Source organism: Dreissena polymorpha, chromosome 4, assembly GCF_020536995.1.
Source record: "Dreissena polymorpha isolate Duluth1 chromosome 4, UMN_Dpol_1.0, whole genome shotgun sequence".
In the NCBI taxonomy this organism is placed as follows: domain Eukaryota; kingdom Metazoa; phylum Mollusca; class Bivalvia; order Myida; family Dreissenidae; genus Dreissena; species Dreissena polymorpha.
Window position 1 is genome coordinate 33,757,944 of NC_068358.1, and position 7,302 is coordinate 33,765,245.

Below are 7,302 nucleotides of genomic sequence, written 5' to 3' on the forward strand. Positions count from 1 at the left end.
GGACCCGTTCCCAAAATGAACCCGACCCCTCCCAATTGCCGAACAAATATATAAAATCCCAATCAAAACTGAGTAAACAATTCCACGAAAACACCAACTTAAACTTATTTCGAGACCGTTTTAAGTTTCGGCCGATTTGACTTCTCAATCAATGACTGGTTTAAACACTGATCTTATTTAAACTGGAATCACAGTTCATTTTTATACTTACAAGTCTTAAAACTACACAAAAGACATTTCAAAAACACATTTCCTCGATAAGATATAAATTATCTGAGTAGAATTAAATTGCTACATCATGACCTTCGGCATTGCAAATGGCGGACGTATTGTAACATTCAACCCGCCTTCAATTCATAGCTGGCGATTCAAATTTCAAGTAATGGTGATTAAATAATGGAGAAAGCATTAACTGGATTTAACAAACGTTTGATGATGTTTGTTAAACCAGATAACAACAAGGAAAATTTGGATTATTAAAGTTTAACAGGTAAGGCATTCTCAAGTGTACATATTTCGGACATGTATAGTATTCAGATAAACAGTAATAGATATACTAGATGTCCCATGCATTAAGATTGTGTTTTTTGCAAAAGCAGTCATAGGGATGATGATAATATAATGACAATAAATATGTGACGAAAAGGTGCTACAGGTACATATCTTAAATAACTTAAATGTGTTAAATATCGTAAAAAGTTCGGCATCAATTGTTTTGTCCACCCATTCCCCTCAGTACACTCACTACACTGCAACAAAAATAAGCACTTAGTGCTAAGATAAGGCTATGCAGTCTGGTGGTGTCCGGACTCTCATCAGACCAGAAAGACGCCAATCTTGATATATTTAAAGCAGATAAAAACAGAGGACTCTGTCTGTAACAATCTGTGTTCCGACAGCATGTTGTTGTTTATGTGCAAGACTGTGAATAAAAGTTAATGTTGCTTCCCTGTGTCTTTTAAAGTTGACAAAAGTTAAACAAAGTCATAAAAAAAACATTCTTAAATTGGTACAATTCACAACTTGATTTTTCCCAAGTGGAAGATTATGCGAATCGTTGTTTTCCCAATTTGGCGATTTCACGACGCACAACATTCCCAATGGCATGGGTACCAAACCCTTTCCCAATTGGGTGAAAAAAAAAATCACTGGCTATGAGAAAGTGTAACAAAAGAGTGACAGAAAAATCTTTTATTAGCCTCGGTGACTTTGACCCCAGTGACCTCAAACCTCATCAAAAGGTAGAAGTCCATGCAAGGTACCTACATGCCAAATATGTAAGAGATCGGTAACATATTGAAGGCGCAACAAGAAACTCTAACAAAAGTGTGACGGAAAAATCTATTATTAGCCTTGTTGACCTTGACCCAAGTGACCTCCAGCCTAATCAAAAGGTAGAGGTCCATGCAAGGTACCTACAATGCCAAATATGAAAGAGATCGGTAAAGTATTGAAGGCGCTATGAGAAACTGTAACAAAATTGTGACGGAAAAATCTATTATTAGACTCAGTGAACTTGACCTTGACCCCAGTGACCTCAAACCTCATCAAAAGTTAGAGGTCCATGCAAGGTACCTGCATGCCAAATATGAAAGAGATTGGAAAGGTATTGAAGGCGCTATGAGAAACTGTAACATAAGTGTGATGGAAAAATCTATTATTTTAAGCCTCGGTGACCTCGAACCCAGTGAACTCAAACCTCATCAAAAGTTAGAGGTCCATGCAAGGTACCTACATGCAAAATATAAAAGCGATCGGTAAAGTATTGAAGACGCTATGAGAAACTGTAAGAAAAGTGTGATGGAAAAATCTATTTTAAGCTACGGTGAACTTGACCTTGACCCCAATGACCTCAAACCTCATCAAAAGGTAGAGGTCCATGCAAGGTACCTACATGCCAAATATGAAAGAGATCGGTAAAGTATTGAAAGCGCTATGAGAAACTGTAACAAAAGTGTGATGGAAAAATCTATTATAAGCCTCGGTTACCTTGACCTTGACCCCAGTGACCTCAAACCTCATCAAAAGGTAGAGGTCCATGCAAGGTAACTACATGCCAAATATGAAAGAGATCTGTAAAGTATTGAAGGCGCTATGAGAAACTGCAACAAAAGTGTGATGGAAAAATCTATTATTAGCCTCAGTGACCTTTACCTTGACCCCAGTGACCTCAAACCTTATCAACAGGTAGAGGTCCATGCAAGGTACCTATGCCAAATATGAAAGAGATCGATAAAGTATTGAAGGCGCTATGAGAAACTGTAACAAAAGTGTGACGGAAGGAATGAAGGAAGTAAAGAACTACAAACTGGCAACTATAATTATGCTCCACCGAAAATATTTTGGGAGCATAAAAACACGTTTTTTTACCATTTTCATCGATTTTCTGACCAATTATGCATTTTACAATTTTTGTTATTGTGTCATGTGACATATTACACAAGCAGATATCTTGGTTGTGAACACTGCTATTTTTTATATTTTGTCAATGTGTTTTCCTTTAGCATCATATTTTGAACTATGTACATTTAAGCACGTGTCATCTGTCAAAACAATGATAGTGTAAGTCAGTCAACATATCAAAGTAGCTTACACATTTAAATCCCATAAACACATACATATACTTTATTGTACCTTATAGTTAACTTCTTACTCCATATTCAATACTTACATATATAAAAATATGAGTATAATCGTTTGTACAATAATAAATACACTAGGCAAACATTATAAAGCACTTCAAACTAGAATGTACTGTAATTTGCAATTTCTTTGTTCAGGTCTATTGGTACATTATGGCCTCTTTGTAAATCATATAAACTTAGAAAAAAACTTTAAATTGAATTTTACCTTATATTGCATTACAACTTTTATTCAGTTTACTGTTTCTGATAATCTATATGACACAATTTTAAAAAGCAGTGGCACTCAGACACTTTCCACACTGTATACAAGAAGCATGTATTACCATTCAAGAAGTCTCCATTGTGCCTTGCGTGTAACTGAGATACAATCTACGTAGGAATTTTGAATAAACATGAAATAAAGTGCTATTGGTTGCCAGAAAACATGAAAATAACATTAATTAAAATACTGTACTTAGACAAATTGAAGTTATGATTGAAAATACTGTAAAACAATTAACATACTCGATAGTTGTTATTTTATATGAATTAGCTTCTTTAAACAAGAGCTGTCAGAGCACAGCGTGCTCGACTATTCGAGTGCTTGACAGTATAACATAAGTCATCATGGGGAAATTGTTCATATTCAATAATTTATTAGACGATTTTTCAAAAAAAAAAAAGGAAAAAAAATATTTGTGTGGGAGGGCAGGGGTGGTTGAGAGGGGGGGTATAATGTGGGGAGGGGTCATTAATTAGATTATGTTTCAAAAATAAAAAAAGGAAAAAAAAAATTGCGGGGGGGAGGGCAGGGATTCTGGGGCGTTGGGGCATGGGGTATTGTTTGGGTGAATTCATTGTGGTATTCAGGGAAGTGTTGTTTTGTCAAAGTTTTAATAATCTGATCATAAATAAAGAAGTTATGGCAATGTAACTGATTAATATGCATATTGTAATGGAAAAAGGGCCATAATTCTTACAAAATGCTTGATTGTCTGCTCTTGTTTATAGATTGGGGTCATGTTGGTAAAGAAGTGTGCAAAATATAAAAGCAATATGTCAAGGGATATAGAAAATATTTGAGGTGGTATGCTAACTTTCACATAGAAAATCTAAGTGAAAAAAGGGCCATAATTGTTACAAAATGATTGATACAGTTGTCTGCTCTTGTTTATTTAAGGTTGGGGTCATGTGGGTTAAGAAGTATACAAAATATAAAAGCAATATGTAAAGGGACATAGGAAATATTTGGGGTAGTACGCAAACTTTAACATTTGCATGCTAACGTGAACGCTAACGGGAACGCTAATGCCCAGGCCGGGGTGAGTAGGATAGCTCCACTATATATATTTCATATATAATAGTCGAGCTAAAAAGTTTCATTATTTAAAAAAACACAAGTAAAATGGTGACACTAACTGTAAACGGTTTAGTACAACATAATTCAACATGGACAATAAGTTTTATCATGCTCTTTATTTCCATTAGATACCAGTTGTTATCTCCACAAGAGATGTGTTAGTCAGAAACACAATGCCCCCTACTGCGCCGCTTTGAAGCCATATATTTGACCTTGAAGGATGACCTTGACCTTTCACCACTAAAATGTGCAACTCAATGAGATACACATGCATGCCAAATATCAAATTGCTATCTGCAATATATTGCAAAAGTTATTGCAAAAGTTTAATGAAGGTTTAAAGTTTGACCTTTGTGACAGACAATGACAGACAGACACAGACAATGACAGACAGACACATACATTGACAGACAGACAGGCCAAAAAATAATATACCCCCGATCATTCGATCGGAAGGGCTTGAAAACCTGATGTACAATTACGCTTACTGATGAGAATTCGCACTTTCAGGAAATATCTGTCTCAGAGTCAGCTTATAATATCACACAATATATTTAACAAAGAATTTATTTTGAAAACTACTTGAACTGTTTAGATAATGAAACACATGGAATAGCATTGAGTAGATCCCTATTGTCTTCGCATCTATATAAACAGAAATACAAAGAATTGTAATCATATTAATTACCATATAACAAATTGTATTATAAGTGAATTAAATGCTTATGATGTTGATAATATACATGTTTGACAGTTAATACTTTTAAGCCTATGCCAATATCATTAATAGTATATGCTTTTGATATATATTGCCACGCTAGAGATCTATTAAAAACACAACATGAATATAAGCGGTAAAAATCATCAACAGTAATACTATTCAGTGCTTTCCACAGGGCAAATAGTATGGGGAGGACTGTCCGCTCCTAACTTTTTTTTTTTACCTTTTTAGAGGTCAATTACGTCATTTGGTGTGCCATGACTCTTTAAAACAACAACTTATAAAGTCATTGATAAAGACATATTTATCAATAGTTTTTTTATTGTTTAAACATGTTTCATATAGATAGTATAATTCAGACTCCCGAAACACATCTGTATCAATCCGACTCTATTAGTGCATACTTACTACTTTTCCGATTTCTGTTCATCACCCGTTTATCCCATAAATTCTTTTTTTAAAGAAAACTCTGGTAATATGAACAATAAAAGTGCTCAAGAATTTCATGAACAACATTTGTACTAAAGTATAAACTGAATTTCGGCATATGTGGCTATTTAAAGATTTGATGAAATACTCCCACTAAACATGCGTAAATCAAATGGTGTGATGTTTATAAAAACAATCAATACACCCACGCTTTCCATGCAATTGACATTACGTTGTACATTCTATATAATTTTTGCGCCCTTTCTAAATAGACAAAGAATCAACAGGATATTAATTAGCACTGTTTATTTGAAGCGAGATTTTGTCAACGTCGCGTTAACATTTACATTCCGAAATGATTTGGATTACAATAGCAATTAACATTAACATTCTGGAGTGGGTTCGTATTACATATTTATTTAAGCTCATTTGAGATTTCAACAAAACATTAAAAGCTGCCTAATGAATTCAAAAATAATTTGTTAAAACGCTTTACAAGTCGAAACAATGTTTTGACAGTATAATGCATGAAATGCACAATTTTCACGAAGATTACAGCCGGTTGCCATCATCATTGTTCCAATTAACTGGCCAAGATTTTCTGTGATAATTACATGTACGTCATGAGTTGTCTGCATGATTTAAACTACAGGTATTGTATGCCTACGGGTGCTGTCGCTTTATAAAGCGTGCGCTCTCATTGATCAATACAATGACGCTCCTCTTTAGGCGGGCTTAAGTTGGGTGAAGCACTACATTATGGACACAGGGTCGTAGTCGGCTTTCAAAAGTTCCGACAAAGTCAATATCGCTGCAAAAAATACACTGATTGGGAAAAGTTCAGCAGGCGCCCTGCGGACTCTGATTTCGAAATTCAAGCACCCTGGCAGGGCACTGTAAATCAGCCTGCGTAAGCACTGCTAATACTACAAACAGCTTCTTTGTGAAAAGGTACTGAGGTCTGCTGTCGTTCACAAATAATTTCATCTCATGCTTTAACTTATGCATTAAGTGATTTGAAAAGGACGTTTTGGCTGGTGGTATTGGTTTATATGAATATATTACGTGTACAGTGTATACAGTTTGGTATTCATTAAACAGTTAATTAAATCTGCTTATGATGTTAATGGCTACCAGGCCACACTTAACCTATCATAATCGTAAAATATCAAGGTACTTCTATTTAAAGAAAATGCGCGTTATCTGGTCCCTGGAATACATGTTCATGCTTACATCGAGCGACACTCTCGAATAAGCTTGGACAGTTTTCCAGGGCTCCACCTACCAGAACATGTGTTGCCATTAGAATAAAAACTGTTTTTGCTATAGTTTGCTTTTATATTAAGACAATTATTGTTAATCAAACTAGTTGTATTATTTCAAACAGAAGTGTTTTTAATTTGAGGCGGCGATATAGCCAGCACAGCCGGCAGGCATATCTACAATGCCGTTGTGTGTTTGTTAACTTAAATCTTACTATATTTTTATAATCAGTCTAAGAATTAGATGATGATTTCAGATCATGGTTTGAAGTTAATGATTTATCCATCTTAATCAGCAAAGGTGTAACAGTTATTAATGTCGATTAAAACAAAATCATGTAAAAAAAAACACTAAAAAAAGTTTACATTATAAGGTAATACCTATATCAACTTCAATTAATCGAAGACCAGACATTTTTTTTTGGCCCATTACTAAGTCTTCAGTTGGTTATGCAAAGTTAAGTACTGATCCATAGAAACATTCAAAATAACAAAGGCCACCGCAGAAAGGGTGCCAACGCTCGGCTGTGGGTGCAGTTTTGAATAAAAAAAAAGGTCACATTGACCTTGACCTTTGACCTAGTGACCCAAAAATGGGTGTGGCGAGTAGAACTCATCAAGGTGCACCTACATATGAAGTTTCAAAGTTGTAGGTGGTAGCACTTTGATTTTAGAGACAAATGTCAAGGTTATAGCATGACGCCGACGGCTGACGTCAGACGGCGGACAAAGAGCTGGCTATGACAAACCTCGGGTTTTCTCCGAAAACAGACCAGCTAAAAATGATGACAACTGTAGCAACTATATTTGCAATTAAAGGGAGGCTAGAAGCTGTTTTATAATCTGACTAAATTATAAGCAGGAAAATGAAATTTCTTGATAAACATTATTTTAACAAAATTTGAG